Consider the following 22,358-nt stretch of genomic DNA (forward strand, 5'->3'; position numbering starts at 1 on the left):
ACCCTTTGCAAGTGGAACTAGACAGACAATGGTTATAAGTTCAAGGATCATTTGATGGCATAATTCAGATCACTCCGACCATGCTAACATCTTTGCAATGGTCGATAAAGAATGCAAACTTGTCCAAATGATTGACATTCCTGCCTCATATTGCCATCACCACAGACATGTCCCTAGAGGGATGAGGCGCTCACCGACAGGATTTAACCATCAGTGGAAAGTGGAACCGCCTCGAGAAGAAAATGCACATCAACTTGCTGGAGCTCAAGGCCATAGCATTGGCTCTAATCATTTCTGCCAAGAATAACCTGGTCATCAGTATTTATTTGGATGGAGAACACCACCAGCATGCATTATATAAACAAGTATGTGGGTAAAGGTCATCAGCCATATCACAAAGAAATTTGGCAATGTGCTCGGCAACATCAAATAACACTCAAGGGGGAACATGTTCCAGGACAGCCAATGTCTTAGTAGACACGTTGAACAGAACTAGTTCCAACTGTCATGAATGGGAGCTCAACTAACAATCGATCCGTGGGGAAAACCAAACAATAGATCTGTGTGCGACAAGAGAAAAAAGGAAATGTCTGTTCTGTGCAAAGTGGCACACACAGAAGGAGTCGTGGGGGAATGCTTTTTCAATCAGATAGTCGGGGATCTTTGCATACGCTTCCCCCCGCACCCCCCCCCCTCCCCCTATGAAAATTAAAGAGGGAACCTTATTGAATGATTCTGATTACCTCCAGACAGCCCAAGCAGTTCTGGTTTATAGAGCTCCCGCTACTCTCGAACTAGACCCACATTCAGTTGGAGCCAATACCACCATCACTAACGATGAATCACAACCAGGTACTTCATCGAATCTGACATCCTTGCCCTTGGCGGCCTGGCTCCTGAATACAATGAGTTTGCAACCATGAATATTTCTAAAGATTTCAGAGTGATCCTTACGAGGGCCAGAGTGGATGCTACCAATAAAACATACAAGCCAAAATGAAAAAGTTTTTGTTTGTGGTGTCGGGAGGTGAATGTTCTTCCCATTTCAGCACCACCGGAGAAACTTCTACCGTATCTGCTCCTGTTAGCAAAATCAGGCTTGGCTCATACTTCTGTTAAAGTACACTTGGCAGTAATCCACGATTCAGAAGGTCGTATGAAACACCTCTGCTATGTTCCGGCAGAGGGATTAAGCAGTTTCTCAAGGGCCTTTTCAGAGTATTTCCTCTTGTAAAGATAACTCCTTCATCATGGCACCTCAATATAGTGCTGGGGCAACTAATGAAAATCCCGTTTGACCCTATTCACAAGGCAAATCTAAAATTCTTAACTTGGAAAACTGAACTCTTACCAGTGCTCACATTAGTAAGGAGGGTTAGTGATATTCAGATGTTCACAATTAAGGAACCGTTCATGGAGTTCAGACAAAACAGTGTGGTGCTCAGAACCAATCCTAAGTAATACTAAATGTTGCTTTGGATTTTCATTTGAATGAGCCCATAGTATTAAGATCATTCCTTGCTAATCCCCAAAGTATCGCTGACAAATCTTTGCATACCTTGGACATTAAATGATGTCTCAAGTTTTATTTACTCAGAACACAACAATTTCGGGAAATGGACAGGCTATTCGTCGCTTATGGAAACCTTCAAAGGGCTTCCTGGTTTTCAAACGGAGTACAGCCAGATGGATTGCAACAGCTATCCAGTTCTGTCGCAAGCAAGCCGGAAAGCCGTTGAAAAATGTCAAAGCTCATTTTACCAGGGCTGTTTCTGCTACCACCGTTCTCTTCGGGGGTGTGCCTATAGAACAATTCTGTCAATCGGTGACATGGAGCAGCAGGCACACCCTCCCATAGCATTACTGAGTTTTTCTCTGAAAAGAGTGATGTGATTGTGGGACTGACAGTGTTGCACCATCTATTTTAACTAGGTGATTTATGTCTAAACCGATTTCCCTCCATTCGCTGTTCTATGGTTGTATTATTGATGTAGTAACTGCTGACTAATCTGATTTAAGCATGTGAATTCATGAAACATCCAATACTGGAAAAGAAAATAAGTTACTTACTGGAACTGTAGTTTTCCAGTATTGGTATCTTTCATAGATTTCACATGCAACTCACACTTCGCCCCATAGAGACTCCCCTTATTATCTGGGTTCCTCCTGACCCACTTGTGCTAGAAAATCAGAGGGCATGACGCCTCTGTGGAGAGTATTTTAGAGGGTGCTGTCACCTGATTGGCTGAACTTTAAATCTTAATGAATGATTGGCTGAACTTTGAATCTTAATGAATGATGAGGAAAAGTTGATGAAGTGAAGGGTTTTTACCAAGGGATTCCCACTTCGACAACGGGAAATGATACAAGCATATGAATCAATGAAATATACCAATATTGGAAATCTACAGCTACAGGTAAGTAACTCATTTTCTTTTTTGTGCAAACTGTTCTGCTGGTTATGGAAAGCATAATGAGACCACCCTATGTTCGCTTTTACAGTGAAACATCTGAAACGGATCACATGCTTCAAAATATGACATGAAACTTCAAAATAGCTTGTTGGTGGTGATCGGTAGATGATGTTTTGGCATCTGAATTGTTAAAGACTATGAACTTGATGAATTTACAGAGTTTTAAAATCATTAAATACCAATAATTTGCAGTGGAGACTGAAAATCTAAGAGGTCCACATTCTGGGCACAATAATTTATACTGAAAGGATTAATCTGTTTGTAGGAAGCACTGAAAAAAACAACCTTTTGCTTTCGAGTTTCCTTCCACCTGAAGCTAAGGGCAAAGTGCATGGTCTGTGATGAAGAAATCATATCAGCTACATGAAAAATAACTTTTTTGACAGTTAACTGCATGGGATGCGGCAAAAAACTCCTAAAATTTAAAAAAATCATTGCACAAGGCCTGGAAAAAACGAACCAAACCAAGTAACCTAAAGATAGCTTGAAATTCATTTTTTTTTATAATCAAGTTTATTGATATTTAAATAAAAACAATCACATTGACATTAAAATCAAGCACATTACCTTGATGCTCATTAACAGTAAAAGTGATAACATAGACCTGGTCATCGGGCTCTAGAAGAGGCCCCTGTTCAAATTTATCAGGATAGATACGAACACATACAATAATCAGGATAGTACATTAAGCCATGTACCCCACTTCTTTTCAAACAGTTCAGGGCAACCCTGAGCCTCAAAGAGGGGTCCCTCTTGGGTCGCGCACCAATCCACCCTTGAACTTCATATTACTGTAAAAAAGAAAGGCACTTAAAAATGTCAAAGTAATTAATAAGTACGGGCACATTTCAGAAAAAGATGCTGTATTCAAAATATGTATTATAAGTTTTTAGCAGTGTGCATTAGAAAAAAAGAATATCAAATTGTGATTTCAGAAACTGATCAAGCATTGAGTAACCGATGGTCTCAACATTAAGGACAATAGCTATCAACACTTAAGGTATTTGACTTCCAGTTATGAGATCAAGAGCTCTGTAATCTTACATGAACATAATGGCAAAAAGACAGTGCTAAACGTTTGCAGCACGTGGTTTCAGGAATGTAATAAAGGCTGTCAACGGTCTGTGAGTGAAATTTACATCTATCATATGTCAAGAAAAATAAACAGCCAGATGAATCTACAGTGCTTTCAAAAGATGATTATCAAGTCTAGCAAACTATTTTGTGGTGTATCAGCATTTACCAACACAATTAAAATTCCAAGAGGGGGAAACGATAAAATTACTCTGCAGTGGAAGTGATTAAGATACTTTAATATACCAAGATCATGTTTCCAGAAATTCTACATTGGAATCAAAGTGATAATGATGGACTATACCAGATGGATGGGGTTGGAAAACTATTTCAAGACAGGTGGGTGGGACTGAAGTGTGTTGTCAGTTCCGGTAAAAGCTGGAAGCGAAAGACTGTGAAGCTGTCAGCATCTAATGGTAACAGATACTGGATTGATCCCAAGTGTATGAACATTTAAGAATCAGACGGGTAAGCAGAGAGCAATAGTGAATGTATGCCTCTATGAACATTGTACAGTATCCATCTGAAGAACACAATTTATAGCCTTCCTGAAATGCGAAGAAGCAAAATGTATTTAAAACAGCCAAATATTTACTGAGAGCGTGTAACTGAACTTCACTACACTGAAGTGATGGAAAATGTAATAGTGTGTGTGTGTAACTCAAGGACAATAAATCACATGACCTTTGGAAATTGAATTATGTTTCTCTCAGGGTGTGCTCAGCACCCAAGTAGAATCCACTTGAAGAAAGTAAACGACTTTGGATTCTTCATTCCGCCCATCAGTTATTTCCTGAAATGACTGTAAATAATATTGTGAGTTAATGTGGAGACTGGAAGTCTATTCAGAAATGCAGCTTGATAAGGAAGCAAAAACAGTGAACCTAAGTGGATCTTGTGGCAGAAGACTAAAGCCCAGTTATAAAAAAAAAAAAATTATGAGCATGACTAAACAATTACCAAAAAGAATAATATCACAGCAAAATAAACAGATTGAAGCATTTCCAGTGAAAAGAAAAGACTTACATAATGAATATTCAAAAAGTGAACAGTTGGCAGCTTTGCTCTGCAGTTATATTTGACTTCTCTTTTAATAATAAAATGATAGGTTGAACTAATAATTTTAGAACAAATAAGAACTTTTATTTTAAATTAGTTTAAGCTCACCGAACCATTACACATACATATATATATATATATATATATATATATGTGATGAAGGCGCGAGGGAGGGGCCGAAACGCGGCATGGCGCCAGAGCACTGAATAAACACTAAAGCACACGAAATTGTGGTCCGTGTCCGTTCTTCGAGGGTGATATTGATTCTGAACCAAGCGGACTTCCTTGGATATGGATATGGATATATATATATATATATATATATATATATAATCTCCACACATCTCAATCCCGAAAGTACAGGCGGAGGCCACTTCAGGGGAAACGTTGGGATTTCTTTCTTCTTGTAATTATTCAGCTTTGCATAATGCATTTCGGCCTGCCGGCCTTTTTCAGATGCTGCTGGGTTGCAGGAAGTACTTTTCCCCCCCACCTTAAATTGAGCCAGTGTCTCTCCCATAGGCGGAAGTCTGCCGACCGTAGTCACATGATGACAACTCTACTGCAGTCTGCGCCCAAACTACAGCTCCCAGAGTGCTGTATTTCCGAGTAAGTGTTGATGGAAAAGACCGTTGGAAAGACACCGTAGGTGTCGGAATCCTGCTGGCAAAGGCACGGGGTGTGAAATAAAAAGTCCTTGTTAAGAACAGAAGATTTCCCTCGGGTCCCCTTTTAAACGTTCGAACCCAGAAGTGCGTGTGCCTGCCGAGCTGTGAGACAGAGGAGGTTGCCTCTGCCTCCTCGTTCAATAACGAGCTGAGTCAACAGCAGTCCGTGGCATGGCATGCAATCCCAGGTGGACCGGAGCCAAATAGATTCCTCGAAACAAACAAAACTGCAGAAAGCAGCAGATGCCAGTGATGCTTCAGTCTCTCTCATATATATATATATATATATATATATATATATATATATATATATATATATATATATATATATATATAATGTGTGTGTGTATATATGTATATGTGTGTACACGCGTATATCCTATCTCCAGACTTCATTGATAGCAAAGTGAAACACGCACCCTCCAGGGAAATCGTTCTATTGAATTTTAATGTGCTGGAGAATAAACGCTTCAACGCTTTGTTGAGTGTGTGTTTGCCAGCACATTAAAATTCACTGGAACAATTTCCCTGGAGTGCGCGTGTTTCACTTTGCTATCGACGAAGTCTGAAGATTGGATATATTGGGTTGTTGCAAAACACCACATTCTTTGGGGACAGAAGCTCTGGTGGGACTTGCTGTATCTATCTATCTATCTATCTATCTATCTATCTATCTATCTATCTATCTATCTATCTATCTACAAAGGCTGTTAACACAGCCGAAATGCATCTTTGTTGCTGGGTCGTGGAAGGCCCATTTAATTAAAAGAAGCCTTATTCCTCGTGTGCATGCTCTTTTCTTTCGGGAGCAGGGGTTTTGTGTGTGTATGTGTATGTGTATATATATATATATATATATATATATATATATATAATGTTTTGGTATGCGGCATTCAATTCCGGTTATTGCCTATTTTATTTAAATTTCAACACTCCGAATCGGGCCAGAATCCGTCCGCCACGCAGAGCACCCGTGATTGAGTACGCAGGATTGTTTTGATCACTTTGGAGGAAATATAAATATATATATCTGAAAGAAAAACATTAGTGATTTAGTGATAGATTCCTTACCTTAGAATTACGCCAGTTGTCAAACTGGATCCGGATAGTTTTCTTCGGCAGTACCCTTGCGCCTCGATAGGTGTCGTCGTGCAGCTCCGCGTACGTCGTTGGCGTCGTAGACGTAGAGATTACGTCGTTGGAGCTACTTAGATGCACCCATGCGTGCTGACGTCAAGTCAAGTCAAGTCATAACATTTATATAGCGCACTACATACCCAGAGGGTTTCAAGGCGCTTAGGAAGGGGAGGAGGATTATTTGTCAAATATCCACGTTTTAAGCTGCTTTCTGAACGCTAGGTGATTCTGGGTGAGGCGAAGGTAATCGGGGAGAGAGTTCCATGTTTTGGCAGCCAGGTATGAGAAGGATCTGCCTCCCATGGTGGTCTTGTTGATGCGAGGTACAGTGGCGAAGGCTTGGCTGGAGGAGCGAAGTTGGCGGGAGGGGGTATAAAAGGACAGTCGAGAGTTGAGGCACTCTGGTCCGATGTTGTAGAGTGATTTGTGTGCGTGGGTAAGCAGTCTAAAAGTGATCCTCTTATTGACGGGTAGCCAATGGAGGTCTTTAAGGTGACCAGAGATGTGTTCGTTGCGTGGGATGTCTAATATGAGCCTAGCTGAGGCGTTTTGGATTCGTTGTAGTTTCTTCTGGAGTTTTGCGGTAGTACCTGCGTAGAGGGTGTTACCGTAGTCCAGTCGGCTCGTGACCAGAGCGTGGGTGACTGTTTTCCTTGTTTCGGAGGGGATCCAGCGAAATGTTTTTCTGAGCATGCGAAGAATGTTAAAGCAGGAAGAGGATACGGCGCTGACTTGTCTGTTCATAGAGAGTGAAGAATCCAGGATGACGCCTAGGTTCCGTGCGTGGTCTGTCGGGATGGGTGCTTTTCCGAGGGCTTCCGGCCACCAAGAGTCGTCCCATGCAGAGGGGGATTTACCTAAGATGAGGACTTCTGTTTTGTCTGAGTTCAGTTTCAGACGGCTTTGTTTCATCCATTCAGCGACTTCTTTCATTCCCTCGTGTAGGTTAGTTTTGGCGGTGCTGGGGTCCTTGGTGAGGGATAGGATCAGTTGAGTGTCATCCGCGTAAGAGATGATGTTGAGGTTGTGTTGGCGGGCGATGGCCGCGAGGGGGCTCATGTATACGTTGAAGAGGGTGGGACTGAGTGAGGATCCTTGAGGTACGCCGCAGATGATTTCAGAGGCCTCGGACTTGAATGGTGGGAGGCGAACTCTCTGGGTTCTTCCGGTGAGGAACGAGGTGATCCATTCCAGTGCCTTTCCTTGGATTCCGATATTTCTGAGGCGTTGTAAAAGGGTGCTGTGGCAGACTGTGTCGAAGGCTGCAGAGAGGTCGAGGAGGATGAGGGCGACTGTGTCTCCATTGTCCAGTAGAGTTCGAATGTCGTCTGTTGCTGCGATGAGGGCGGTCTCAGTGCTGTGTTTGGCTCGGAAGCCAGATTGTGAGGGGTCGAGTGATTTGTTGGTTTCGAGGAAGGCGGCGAGCTGGATGTTGACAGCTTTCTCGATGACTTTGGCCGGGAATGGAAGAAGCGAGATGGGGCGGTAGTTTTTGAGTTCGGTGGGGTCTGCTGTTGGTTTTTTCAGAAGGGCGGTGAGTTCAGCGTGTTTCCAGTCTTCTGGGAAGGTAGCGGAGTTGAAGGAGCAGTTGATGACGTCTCGGAGGTGCGGAGCTATGACGGAGTCTGCTTTGTTAAAGATGTGGTGAGGGCATGGGTCTGTGGGGGAACCAGAGTGGATGGAGTTCATCAGGCGGATGGTGTCCTCAGTGGAGATTGGGTTCCAGGCGTTAAGGGTGTTAACGGGGGGAAGATGGTCAGCTGATGGTAGGGTGGGTTGGCTTCCGGGTTGGTTGTCAAAGCTATTGTGGATGTCAGCAATCTTGTTGTGGAAAAAAGAGGCTAGGGAATCGCAGAGGGTTTGAGAGGGGGTGATGTCGTTGGAGTTGGCCGAGGGGTTGGAAAATTCCTTGACGATGTTGAAAAGTTCCTTGCTGTTGTGGGCGTTGTTGTCAAGTCGATCTTTGAATGCTGTTTTCTTGGCTTTTCGGATCAGTTGGTGGTGAGTACGGATGGCGCTTTTGAAGGCGTCCTTGTTGCTGGTGGATGGGTCTTTTTTCCAGGTCTTCTCAAGGGAGCGGCACAGTTTCTTGGACTTCTTGAGGTCGTCGTTGAACCATGAGGCCTTTTTGATGCCAGGTTTGTGTTGACGTTTTTTCAGTGGTGCTAAGTTGTCGGCGGTGTTGGATAACCAAAGGGTGAGGTTGGAGGCGGCTTCGTTGGCGTTAGAAGAGAGGGCTGGGGAGGTTTGAAGGAGCGATGTGGAGATCTGTTCTGTGGTGATTTTGTTCCAGTTTCTTTGTAGAGTTGGTTGGAGGTGGATGGTGGGTTTCGGCTTGTTGTAGGTGAAATGAACGCAGCTGTGGTCGGTCCAGAGGAGATCCGTAGTGTGGCTGAAGGAGACATGGTTGCTGGAGGTGAAGATGGGGTCTAGTGTGTGACCTGCGATGTGGGTGGGGGAAGTGACCAGTTGTTTAAGTCCGAGGTTGGCGATGTTGTCCAAGAGGGTGGCGGTGTTGCGGTCGTTGCTCTTTTCAAGGTGGAAGTTGAGGTCTCCCAGAAGGATGTAGTCTTTGGAGGGGAGCGCGTGTGGGGTGATGAAGTCCGTGATGTCTTCACTGAATTTTGCGCGGGGTCCTGGTGGTCTGTAGAGGAGGGTGCCTCTGAGTGTGGTCTTGGGGTCGATGTGGATCTGGAAGTGAAGGTGTTCGGAGTTGGCGAGGTTGGCGTCAGAGCTGGTTGAGATGCGGATAGTTTTCTTATGGACGATGGCGATTCCACCTCCTGTATGGTCAGTGCGGTCCTTGCGTGTGATCTTATAGTCATCAGGGATAGCGATGGCGATGTCAGGGGCGGAGGAAGCGTTCATCCAAGTTTCCGTTAGGAAGGCGACGTCAGGAGAGATGGTGTCAAGTAGGTTCCAAAGGTCAATGGCGTGCCTGTGGACCGAGCGGGGAGGAAGTGGGTACATATTCTGTGGTGTTGCATAGGGCAGCCAAGGCTCTCCACCTCGAGCTATCTACAGTGGCCATCAGGACTAACCTCCTGACAGAAGTGCTCCTGCAGTGTCTTCCTCTATGAAGCCGCTGCTGCCCTTTAATGACTCGCTTTCCGATGTTCTTTTGGGCTCCTGGTCCAGGCCCGACACAGGGGCTCCTGTGGATAAGAATGTGGCCCGACGCCATCGCCCGGCTCTGGGCAACCCTATTTTTTTCTCCCAACGCCCAACCCCGGAGAGCTTGCTCGTCCAAGCCTCTGAGTCCCCAAGTACATTCCTTTCCACACCTCAGGACAGGGAATCCAAAAAACTGGAACAGTTTGGGAAGAAATGTTTTACTTCCGCCAGTTCAGGGTTGCGGTCTGTAAACACTGCATGCCCCTTGGGCCATTATTCCCATTCTGTGTGGGACACGGTTGCGCAGGTGCGGCCTCAGTGTCAGGAGGAGGCCGAGACGGTGCTCTCCCAAGCTATTGCTGAGGGGAGAGATGCAGCCAAGTTCACAATTCGTTGTGGCCTTGACACCGCCGACTCGCTGGGCAGGGCGATTTCCCTGACAGTGGCGGTACGCCACCACGCCTGGCTGAAAACAACTGGCTTTTCCCGGGATGTCCAGAACACTCTGATGGACATGCCCTTTGATGGCACTCACCTTTTTGGCGACAAGGCCTACAGTGCCATGGAGCATTTTAACCGCTTCCGTGCTGATGACGGAACCGCTCCATCATCAGCTGCGGTAGCGCTGTGCTGATGACGGAGCGGTTCCGTCATGGCCCGCTTGACGTGCCTGCGCGGCGCTGATTTTGCGCCTGCGCAGCGCGTTCTATTGAGCGGGTGGGGCCATGACGGATCCGCTCCGTCATGAGCACAGCTCAACCGAGGCTGGTGACGGAGCGGTTCCGTCCCCAGCATGGGCGCGCCGCATGCCCCCCCGCCCCCTTAGCGCTGCGGCGGAATAGCCACCGTAGCGAAGGGGTTAAGGACTCCAGGGCTACGGCCAAGTCCTAGGGTCTTTCGGCCACGCGCTCTCCTTCCACTTATGCTTTTCACTCCTTTCGTGGACAAGGTAGGGGCGCCCAAGCACGTTCCTTTCAGAGCCACAGGCCTGCGCAGCAACAGTCTCATCACAGCCGTGGACGTGGGACCCACCGATGTGGGTCACTGGGCCAGCAGGCAGGTCAGTCCACTACCTCTCATGTCACCACTGCCTCCAAACCTTCCGAGTCCGGTGTTTCAGGCCCACCAAATGCCAGTGGGTGGCAGGATTCGCCATCACCTCCCCCACTGCATGTCGGGGGATCACTTGCTACTCCTCCAACAGGAAGTTGCAGCCCTCTTGGCCAAGGGGGCCATCGAGCACGATCCGACGTCAGAACTAGGTCGTGGTTGTTACTCCCACTACTTTCTGGTTCCAAGGACAAGGGCCTGCGTCCTATCTTAGACCTTCAGAGCATCAATTGCTTCCTCTGGAAGGATAAGTTCAAGATGCTCACACTTGATCAGGTCTTGTCTTCCCTAGACCCGCATTACTGGATGGTAGCATTGGACTTTTGGATATTTGGAGGGGTATTTATAGAGCGCAGCGTTCGCTCCGGAAGGAGCATCATGGCGCTATAAGTCCTTGATACCAGATCACAGAGTGGGGTGGGGGGGAACTAGATTGAAGCTTTGGTCCAGTCATCGGAAAGGTTAAAAATCCAAGTTTTGAGGAGTTTCCTAAAAGGTTTCTCGAGCGTCTGGAGTCTGAGATGCCTTGGCATGCTGTTCCAGGCTCTAATAGCCAGGGTGACTTGCAGGACGCCTATTTTCATTTCCCTGTCCTGCCGGCCCACCGGCGTTACCTGCGGTTCATGGTAGGCCACGAGCACTTTCAGTGCACCTTGCTCCCTTTCGGCCTTACCAGCGCCCCTCGGGTGTTCATGAAAGTGATGGTGGTGGTCACAGCTCATCTGGGGAGATCAGGGGTTTCAGTTTTCCCCTATCTCGACGACGGGCTGTTGAAGGCGGGTTTGCCCCAGGCATTCATCTCCCACCTCCGGACTCCGGCCGACCTCCTGCATTTGCTGGGGTTCTCCATCAATGTGCCGAAGTCGCACCTGGTTCCCTTTCAGAAGCTCCTCTTTATCTGAGCGGTTCTGGACACTGCGCAGTTTCCGGTTTATCCTCCCGAACAGCGAGTCCGGGACATTCATGCTATTGTCCTGGGTTTTAGTGAGGATGACCTTGAGGCTGCTGGGCCTCCTGGCCTTTTGCATCCTGCTGACCTATCATGGCAGATGGCAAATGCGGGCTCTGCAGAGGGACCTGAAGTTCCTGTGGGCACAGCTCCAAGGGGACCTGTCCGAGCACGTCCAGATCTCGGAGGGCACTGCAAAGCAGTTGCAGTGGTGGCTCATGAACTAACATTGGGTCAGTGGCAGATCCCTTCTCCAACCGTAGCACACAGTGGCGACGGATGCGTCACTCCTGGGATGGGGCGGCCGTATGGGAAAGGCGGAGATCAGAGCCCTCTGGTCTCCGGAGTCCAGACTCCATATCAATACTTTCTGGAGCTCTGGGCGAGCCTACTTGCACTGAAGGCATTCCTTCCCTCTGTCAAGGGAAAAGTAGTGCAGGTGTACACAGACAACACCACTGCCATGTGGTATTGCAACTAGTTAAGGGTGGTGGGGTCGTGGCCCCTATGTCAGGAGGTTCTGCGTCTCTGGACATGGCTGGAACGTCAAGGCATTTCCTTGATGGTTAAACACTTGGCAGGTTCCTTGAATGCCAGGATGGACGAATTCAGCCGCAGGTGCATGATGGATCACGAATGGCATCTGCAATCGACAGAGGGGAGACTCTTGGTTAGATCTATTCGCCACCGAAGAAAACGCGCAATGTCATCTCTTTTGCGTGTTGGAATTTCCAAGGCTGATCACCACTGGGTATGGGTTCCCAAGCAGTAAGGCCAAACCCTGCCTTAAATGGTATCACAAAACAAATGCCAGTACTGCCAAATAATTCTGAGGACTTATTTCATTCTATACATATGAACAAAACAATATGCAAGAGAGATTCTAATCATAGAGTCAATCACTTCGAATTTGCATTTTATTTACACTTTTCTTCTTTCATATTTTTTTTTAAACATTTCTGTATTTCAACAAAACTTTTTTAGTGAAGCACATTACAAAAACAAACATGAAAGTACTTGTCTCCTTAAATCTCATTCATACTCATTCATACTGAAAGACATTTCATTCATACTCAAAAACATTCATTCAACTAAGTCTAAAACAACATACACTTTTTTTACAATTTATATACAATTCATGAATAAGAAACCATAGAATCTCATTTGTAAATATAAATCCCTGTGGTCAAAGATTTGTTCAATTTTCTTATGGTTTCAACGTGAAAACGTTATCTGAGAAGGTCTACACGTTTCGAACTCCTTGGTTATGGAGTTCTCGTCAGGACCATAGACTCTCTAAATGTAAGTAGGATGTGCCTCATAAATTCGTCACCATCCGCGGAGCGGGACCACTTGAAGGTGTTTATCTTTCTCTTTAGTTCGATTAGTTGATCACAGGCGCAGTGATTTGAAATCTGTTCGGTTAAATTGATGGTTCACGGTGCGCCTTTCGTTCGCATTGTGTTCCAGCTGAGTCCCGTCTCACGGTCCGTGAGACGGGACTCAGCTGGAACCAAGGAGTTCGAAACGAGTAGACCTTCTCAGATAACGTTTTCACGTTGAAACCATAAGAAAATTGAACAAATCTTTGACCACGGGATTTATATTTACAAATGAGATTCTATGGTTTCTTATTCATGAATTGTATATAAATTGTAAAAAAAAGTGTATGTTGTTTTAGACTGTTAGTTTAATGAATGTTTTTGAGTATGAATGAAATGTCTTTCAGTATGAATGAGTAAGAATGAGATTTAAGGAGACAAGGACTTTCATGGTTGTTTTTGTAATGTGCTTCACTAAAAAAAGTTTTGTTGAAATACAGAAATGTTTAAAAAAAATATATGAAAGAAGAAAAGTGTAAATAAAATGCAAATTCGAAGTGATTAACTCTATGATTAGAATCTCTCTTGCATATTGTTTTGTTCATATGTATAGAATGAAATAAGTCCTCAGAATTATTTGGCAGTACTGGCATTTGTTTTGTGATGGAATTTCCAAGGCGGCACTCACTCGGCTACCCTTTTAGTCACGATTGGAGCTGCAGTCTATTGTACGCCTTTCCGCCATACTACTTCTACCCAGAGTGCTGAAGATCAGGCACAACTGGGCCCAAGTTATTCTGGTTACCCCGGACTCGAAGAGTTTGGTATCCCGCGCTTCTCAGGATGAGCATGGATCCCCCCTATCTGACTGCCTCTTTGGTAGAATCTTCTGTTGCAGCAGCAGGCGACGGTCCTCCACCCGAACCTGTCCAGCGTCCACCTACATGCATGGAGATTGAGCGGCGACAGTTGATTACTTTCGACTTGCCTCCTGAAGTCTGTCATAACTTTTAGCAGCCAGGCGTCCCTCCACTAAATCAGTATTCGCCTGCAGGTGGAACAAATTTGTGACATGGTGCACTGCATTTCACGAGTCCTTTTGTTCCTTCTTTCTCTGGCCCAGCAGGGCTCTGGGTACTATTAAGGGCTACCTTTCTGCGATTTCAGCCTTTCTCAGGCTCCCTGATCAGCCCTCTTTTTTCAAGTCCCCTGTTGTAAATAGGTTTCTCAAAGGCATTACACACCTTTTCACTCCTATTCCGTTAGTTATGCCGCAGTGGGTTTAAATCTATTTCGTACTTATTTGATGTGTGCTCCTTTTGAGCCACTTCACAACTGTCCTCTTTTATTGACTTTGAAGACTGCTTTCCTGTGAGCACCAGGCTCTTTCCTGTAAGCCTCCCTTTCTGTCCGTTTATCCAGAAAAGGTTGTGCTTTGCACTCGTCCTTCCTTCCTTGCCAAGAGTTGTCACTGCCTTCCACATCGGGCAAATTATCGCCTTGGCCACTTTCTTTCCACCTCCACACCCTTCCAGAGAGGAAGAGAGGCTCCACCATCTGGACCCAAAACGCGGGCTTTCATTCTACCTGAATCGCACACAACAGTTCCGGGTGAATGACCAGCTCTTTGTTGACTACTTAGGTGCCAAGAAAGGGCAGGCTGTACACAAGAGGACTATCTGCCGCTGGGTCATCTTGTGTATCAAGGCCTGTTATTCTCTGGCTAAAAAAGAAACTCCGGTGGGGTTGCGCGCTCTTTCTACCAGGGCGACAGCAGCTACTACTGCATTGGGACGTGGTGCCCCCCTGCAAGACATCGGTCAGGCAGCCATGTGGGCCTCGCTGCACACTTTTACTGAGCATTATTGCCTTGACAGTCCAGTCCAGAGAGACAGCTTCTTTGGCCGTTCTGTTCTCCATGACTTTCCGGTGTGATCTTGGTTCGCAGACCCACCACTGGGGTTGGTATTGCTGGGGTATCTATTCTAAGGTAAGGAATCTATCACTAACGTGTTTCTTTCAGATGAACAAGTTACTTACCTTCTGTAATGATATATCTGTAAGAAACATTAGTTAGTACTCGATTCCTTTTTGCCCCACCCATCCTCCCCATTCTGCGAACTGATTTCTAGGGTTAAGGTCATCCTTTTCAGGGCCCTAGTTTCAATGCACCAGTGTTCAGTATCTTGCATGGCTCGGCGTTCCTGGCACGGAAAGTTGTGTACAGGACTGATGTTACCGCACGTCGGCGCGTCTAAGTAGCTCCAACGACGTCATCTCTGTGACTAAGATCTCTGTGACTAAGACGCCAACGATGTATGCGGAGCCGCACGATGATGCCTATCGACGTGCAAGGGTACTTCTGACAAAAAATTTGCCGATCCAGCCTGACTCCTTGGGGTAATTCTAAGGTAAGGAATCTATCATTAACTAATGTTTCTCATAAATATATCGTTACCGAAGGTAAGTAACTTGTTCACCGAGGGAAAAAAGTTTACAGGGTCGTTATAATTAGGCTCAGATTTCACTTGTACAGCTTCTTTCTCCTGTTAATGAGTATAACCATATTGGCTATAGTTCTTTACAATGAAATTTCTATCGAAATAATTTGATTATTTTTTCGATTCACATGTGACCTGAAGTTACGATAGGCAGATCTTACTAACAGTTTACTTCTTAGAGCAGTTGGTACTTATTTCAATGACTCAAACCCATTTTAACAGCGGATCTTAGTGTGCTGAGGTCAGACAATCGAATATTGAAGCCACTGACTTCCACCTGAAGGTCAACAATGCCCTCACATCTTAGTTTCTCACAAATTTCATCAAGTTGAGGTTACTGTGTTAGGCTCAGTAGTAATTTCCAATTGGAGACCTCTAAGATTTTCAGTAACTTATGACCTCTAGAATGCCAATCTATAGAACATCATAGACAATATGCTTTGCTCAGCCATTTGCACTAAAATAGATTGGTCCTAGCATTACTGACTTTGATTCTGCTGAGAAACACTTCCTTGTGTGTTTCACATGTTGAAGAAATTAAATATGCAATGCCCATATAAATATATCTTTGAACTATTTCAAGCCTCATTCTATAAAACCACCATACCCTAATTACACTGTGTGGCCGAAAAACGAAAAGCTTACATTTCTGGGTGGTGTTGGCTTGTTCTCCTTCACAGTGCTGCCTACATGCTTTAACAGGTACTGTAATCCAATGAAAGTCTGTTGATTATTGCAACTACAATGATTATTTATTCAGCTTATCGTAGGTAGTGCATTTATTTGATCAAATAATTCTTAAATCAATCATCAATTTTAATTCACTGTTGGCACGGATTAGTTATATTTCCCTTCCAGTTACAATACAGTATACTAGCAAGATGCACGTAGGACCCCAGATAGAAAATGGGAGATAAAAAAAGCACAGTTTGGGAGTGGCTAAAAGTTGTAGCTATAGATAGGTTGGGCTAATTTGCTTAAATCCCTGCGCTGTTAAAAAGGTCTTAGAAATTTGTGTCATAGGGTGGATAACTTAGGACACAACAAAACTATACGCATAGAGGTGCAAATAGAGGCGTGGTCACAGGTACAAGGGGCAGGGTAAATAGAGAGAACCAGACACCCTTGAGAAATAGCAGCTGATAGAAGATGTTCAGTATCAAGAATGTTATAGAATGTTGATGGGAAGTGGACATTTCCAGGGAAAGATACGGCTTCATTCATGAGACAGACTTGACCAGGACGTAGGCTGGGTATGACTGTTTAGCTAAGGCAGAATCCTCCCTTTCGGCTGCCAGTTTCTGCTTAAGGCCTGCCTCACCCATGTTGGGTCCTTTTTAGGTCTCGCGATCGAATGCAGCACAGCTGCTTCGCTAGCGAGACTCTATAGTCGTCGCGTTCCTTAGCGAAGGGAGACAGGAGGTGGCACGCGCAGACAGGAGTTGTGCACTCCGTTTGCATGCACATCTCCTGTCCGCGCGTGCCACCTCCTGTCTCCTTTCGGCAGAGAAACACAGGCGATGGGCACGCGTGTTTGTGTGCAGGCAGACAGCCGATGTGCGCGCCCATGTTAAGTGCGCGATTGGCGGTCCGTCCCCTCCCGTTCTGTCCGCGGCACTTTTTGTTTTGATTATATTTCGGGCTGGGCTTGTTTTAGGCGCCTTTCTGTAGGACATGCACTTTTTTTTGTTTTTGTTTCGAAATGAAGGTGGGCAGAACTTTCCCGGCAGTGTCTGAGCTGTGCGCGGCCTCGCAGAAGGTTTTAACTTCAGCCCTGCAAAAACGTCTGTAGGGCCTTCACATAGGGGTGCTGTGGCAATAACTACCAGAACTAGGAACGGTTGTAATATAAGCCCCCGCCCTACTGCACAAGAGAGCACGTGGCTCTAGCAATATTTAAAAGGTTTCCAGAACCCACCCCAAGAAGATTGTTTTTGTAGTGGGAATAACAATTCGGTTTGACTGAACAGCACAACTTTGAATCTTTATTGTTTGAAAGTTCACAGGTTTTATGGCAGTTCAGATAAGAAGTTCATCAAATATTGCACTATGTTATCGTCCCGCTCACTGCCTCTGGGCCCTATTTCTCAGGAGCGGCAGGTCCTAGATGCGCCTTTGAGACAGGTGTGTGCTCTTCATCCAGGTCCGAATGTCTGTTCACCCCGCCCTGAGAGGAGCCTCCTGTCCACTCAGCGCATCACTTGGCAAGTCCAGACCGGAAAACCTGGATGTGCATCCCTTGTGAGACTGAGGTGGTTTCCATAGTGTCTCTGGAACCCAGGGACCTCAGTCACTGCATGAAAGTCTAGCCCCACAGCAGACAGACACTGCTGCCCCCCCCTCCCCCCTCTTCGCCATAGGCTCCAGCAGGGCACTGCTGTCCAAGCCTCCTGTGCAACAGTACCTGGGGGCAGGTGTGTCATTCGGGTGTTCTGTTAGGAGTTCAAGTCAAAAGGCGATTTCAACAGAGTACTTAATTTGTGAATAAATAAGTGCCAGGACCTTTGCCAGGAGACCATAGCAGCGTGCGCCACTCATTACGCTACTAATGGCAATTCAGACTTTTGATATGTTACAGATAACTAATATCTGACATCCAAGCTATTTTTGTAGCTTTGGGTGGCAGGAAAGCATCATTTCTAGTGTATATAGAAATACAGTCTCAGTTTATAAACTTTATTTCGATTTAAAAATAAATCACAAGTGTCATCTCGAAATATATATAAAAGCTAGGTTAGAATATACATCCATTTCATAGAACCACACACATGGTTGTACCAAGGACATTATAAAACATATTAAGACAATAAATAGTATAAAAGGGGTCTAAAACACACAATATATAAAAGCCTGGTATTATAAAGAACATCAGTTCTAAACACAAAAATCCATAAAAACAATTTGAGTATGCACAAAACAAGGTGATAGTTTTAATCAATACCTCTCTTCTTTCCAACGGATCACCCAAACCCAGCCCAGAAACTTAGCTATAGAAATCACAGAGGGACCATCTACTGCTGTTTTAAGTATTCTAAATGCCTCGCTGTGTAGCCTTGTACCCAGTCGCAAGAAAATCGGTTTTAACCAACATAGCCTTGGAATTCTATAGGATGGGCAAGCAAAAATATGTGGTCCACAGAGTCTTTTCTCTCCGGACAAAACGGACATCTAGTGTTGAACACATCAAAGATGGACCATTGTGAAGTGAAGACACTCGTCACTAGGGTCCCCACTCGAAATTGGTGGAATAATTTTCTATCACGTGTGGATGTGCTTAAGTCCCAGTATAATTCTAATAGTGGGTCATATTTGGCTTCAAGAAAGGTACTAGACCGGGAAGAAGACTGATTGCCGAAAACCTCTTGATGTAAATCAGGTGCCAGTAAGCCGCCTTTAGCTCATGTTTGCTGGGAAAAGTACTTCCAGCCGGACGTGTCCACAGCTGGCTAGGGCCCATCTCAAAAAAGATGTTTTTAACACACCTAAACCACGCTAGCTTGTTGTTTATATCCAGCTGCCTAACTTTCAATACAGTTTGGGCATAGTTGTCTAGCTCTGGAGTCACCCAAATTCGTCTCCAATGTGCGATTTGTCTATACCTTGCTATGTCCCTAATGGAATGACATCCCAAATCCAAGTACAGGGGGATCAATGGAGTGGATTGAGGGAGGCCTATCTAGGATCTTAAATTTATTTTGAGCCGTCACTAGAGTCTAAGTGAAGATGACCCCACAACTCTGCACCATAAAGGATGGAGGCACCTATTTTGGTATTCTATATCTGTAATACTGGTGAAATGGGTTTGGTATGGGAACATCTGTGTTCTTTTAACAAAGCACCCGACAATTGGGCGTGTCCTACTGTGAGACAGTCTATTTGGGGCTTCCAAGTCAACTTCTTATCAATGGTTACCCCCAAATATGAAAAATTGGATGTTTGCTCTAAGACACCTTCCCTCATACTGACCCTACCGACAACCTTGTTTGAGTTCTGGAAGACCATGAACTTGGTTTTGTCAACATTGACAACCAGTTCATGGTCTGGACAGAACTCCTCAAACTTTGAGAGGGCACGTTGAAGGCCCTGTCTTGTTTTAGATAAAATCAGGGTGTCGTCGGCAAACATCAGTACAGGGATCTTTGAACCCACTAAGCTGGGGGCGTCAGTAGGATAGTTATCAAAATATTTCAAGACACCATTGATGTATATTGAAAACAGGGTAGGTGCGAGAACGCACCCCTGTCTTACCCCCTTTTCCAACAGAAACTTTTCGGTTGTATTACCTGCCATGGCCCATCCAACTTGGGCATAATTGTCCGTATGTAATTTAATAATATAACCTAAAATGTCCAATGGCATACGCAACTTAAAAAAACAGAGCCAGAGCTTGCAACGCGGGACTAGGTCGGAGGCGGACCTTAAGTCCACAAATGCGGCATAGATAGTGCCTCTCCCCAGGGTAACTATGCGCCAAAGAATAAGAATCTTAGGACTTGGTCCACTGTGCTAACACATTGGCGAAACCCCGCTTGTAAGTCAGTAAGGATATGACATTCGTCCATCCAGGCCTTTATTCTTCCTAGAATCACCCTGGCCGATACTTTTTGAATGCAGTCAATCAGGCTTATTGGCCTGTAATTACCTGGTTGCGAGCTATCACCCTTTTTAAAAATTGGAAGAATGACAGCGCCCAACCAGGTGCTGGGAATTGCTGCACCCCTGTTGATAGCATTCATGAGTATTTTAATATAAATTGACCAAGACTCGAGATTTTGCAAAAAAAGATCAGCTGGAATACATTCAAGTCCTGGAGCCCTACCCCTGGGTATCTGGAGGAGAGCGGCTTCCACTTCTTTTATTGTAATACACAGCAACGGGGGAGAGGAAAGCAAGACCAAAACAACTTGGGCACCCAAATCACTTGCAAATTGGCCCTTAAAATGGCGGACCCAATGGTCGGGTTCCACGTGATTAACTGGGACGTTCCGAGGTTCCCCACTCTCCCATTTAACCAGGTGCCAGAATCTTGTCATATCTCTCCCTGTGCAGGCATTAAGTAAATCATCCCATTCCCTTTTAGCTTTGAACATAGCTATTCTATATGCCAATCTCGTCTCCCTAATAGTGGCCTGTCCTTTACTCCTAATTGCTGTCGCCAGTGACCTATAAGCTTTTCGACAGTTTGAGTTATACCAAACTGTGGTCTTGGAAATAGGTAATACAGACATAGGAAAACTTTTGAGTTTGTTAAAAAATTGCTCGTGTACCTGGCCGACATTATGAAAATATGCATCCAGTTCGACATCAGACTGTAGACTATTTATGGTTTTCTCTTCTAAATTATTGATTTCCTGCAATTTCTCCGGGTTTAGTGCCACCTTAGCCCATTTAAGAAGTCTTGAGTCATTGGTTAGATGGCATTCTACAAAATCAAGACGGGGTGGTGGCTCTACCACTGCATCTATTTCAATAATCTTTAATGTTGCTAGAAGGGGATTGTGGTCACTTTCAGGACGTACTATCACCACCAGATCTAATATTTTTGACCACATCTCCTTATTTATGATGAAGTAATCGATACGACTAGAGCACGTCCCACTGCAATAGGTAGATTTCCCTAGTTTGTCAGATGTCGTGCGGCCATTTGCGGCTCGCAGCCCATGTTCAATACAAAATACTTTAAGTTGAAGGGCTGCACCCGTCCACCTTTTAATGGGCGGGAGTTCAAGCTGTGGAATTGACCACAGCTCGTCCTCTTCCTGACTAAAATTCAAATCCTCGCCATCAAGTGGTTCATATGTACAATTAAAATCCTCAGCTAATATGATATTACAATGACCCCTGTGACTTATTAAAAAAGCATCCAAACATGCTATTGTGTGTGATGCCTTCCCGCCTTGTATTCCTCTTGAAAAAACATTGATAAGTAAAGTATCAGGGGTATTACTCTGCACCAATTTGACAATAAGAATGTCCTGGGAATTAATAGCAACCGCTTCTAATTTGAAGTGATAACTCTGTTTGACCCACAATGTCAGACCCCCCTAGGGTCTACCCCTGGCACCCCGGACAGCAGGTTTTGAAAAGTTTACATAGCCCTCCCAGAATACCTGTTCCACCGCCCAAGTTTCTTGCAGAAATGTTATATCGAGGTCCTCAACAAAGGAGGACCATTCACTAGATGGAACTTTACCCTGTAATCCCACGATATTTCATGATGCTAGTTTGATGGCAGTGCTAGATCCTATAAGGGTGGTAGTTGTGATTACTGGGTCATAGAAATACAAATTGTCATAGAGCTCCGGAAGCCAGTCTCAAATTTAGCACTGGCCAGAGAACTGCAAATAATAGTCAACGCAGTACAAGTCCAGCATACCTACAGAGGGCCCATGAGAAGAAACCCTGCACATGTGAACACAACAGGAGCATGAGGTGGGCCCATTCACCTCTTTTAAGGGTACAGTCAAAGCTCACGAGGAATTGTTATATGTACAAGGTAACACCAGCATTTACCCTGTCTCTATAGTGTGTGTTTTAAACAGAAGTACAATGAGCTGGTAGTTTGCCCAGGATCACACAATGTTTACAGGTAGACTGCACAGGCACAGCACACATGCACACATCACACTCAGTAATGCTCATCTTTTGAAACCAGCCATGACCGGAACCTATGATGCCTATTCGTCTCTCACCCCTTTAGCAGTTCTTTTTCTGTCACTCAGTTCAGCACTTGAGAATTTTTTTCGAAAAATAAGTCGTCGAGCCCTTTAGTAATTGGACAGACACACACCGGATTGTGATATGTCCATGAAAAGGCTGCTCACAATGAAATCCCAGCGTATTGTGGGTTTGTGATCAAAGGGAGTGCTTGGAGAACAGCACGCAGGGTGATCTTTCCACTGAAGTTCGTGTACCAGCCTCTTCGAGGCTGCCCTCTACCCAGCACAAGT

General features: G+C 45.1%; 1 protein-coding gene across 1 annotated transcript in view; it reads left to right on the forward strand.

The window, feature by feature from the left end:
- The window catches only part of IGF2R (insulin like growth factor 2 receptor), a 1,757,136-nt gene that overhangs the window by 920,235 nt on the left and 814,543 nt on the right, over positions 1–22,358 (forward strand). The window lies entirely within an intron of this gene.

The sequence above is a fragment of the Lissotriton vulgaris genome, chromosome 6 (genome assembly GCF_964263255.1).
Source record: "Lissotriton vulgaris chromosome 6, aLisVul1.2, whole genome shotgun sequence".
Lineage (NCBI taxonomy): Eukaryota > Metazoa > Chordata > Amphibia > Caudata > Salamandridae > Lissotriton > Lissotriton vulgaris.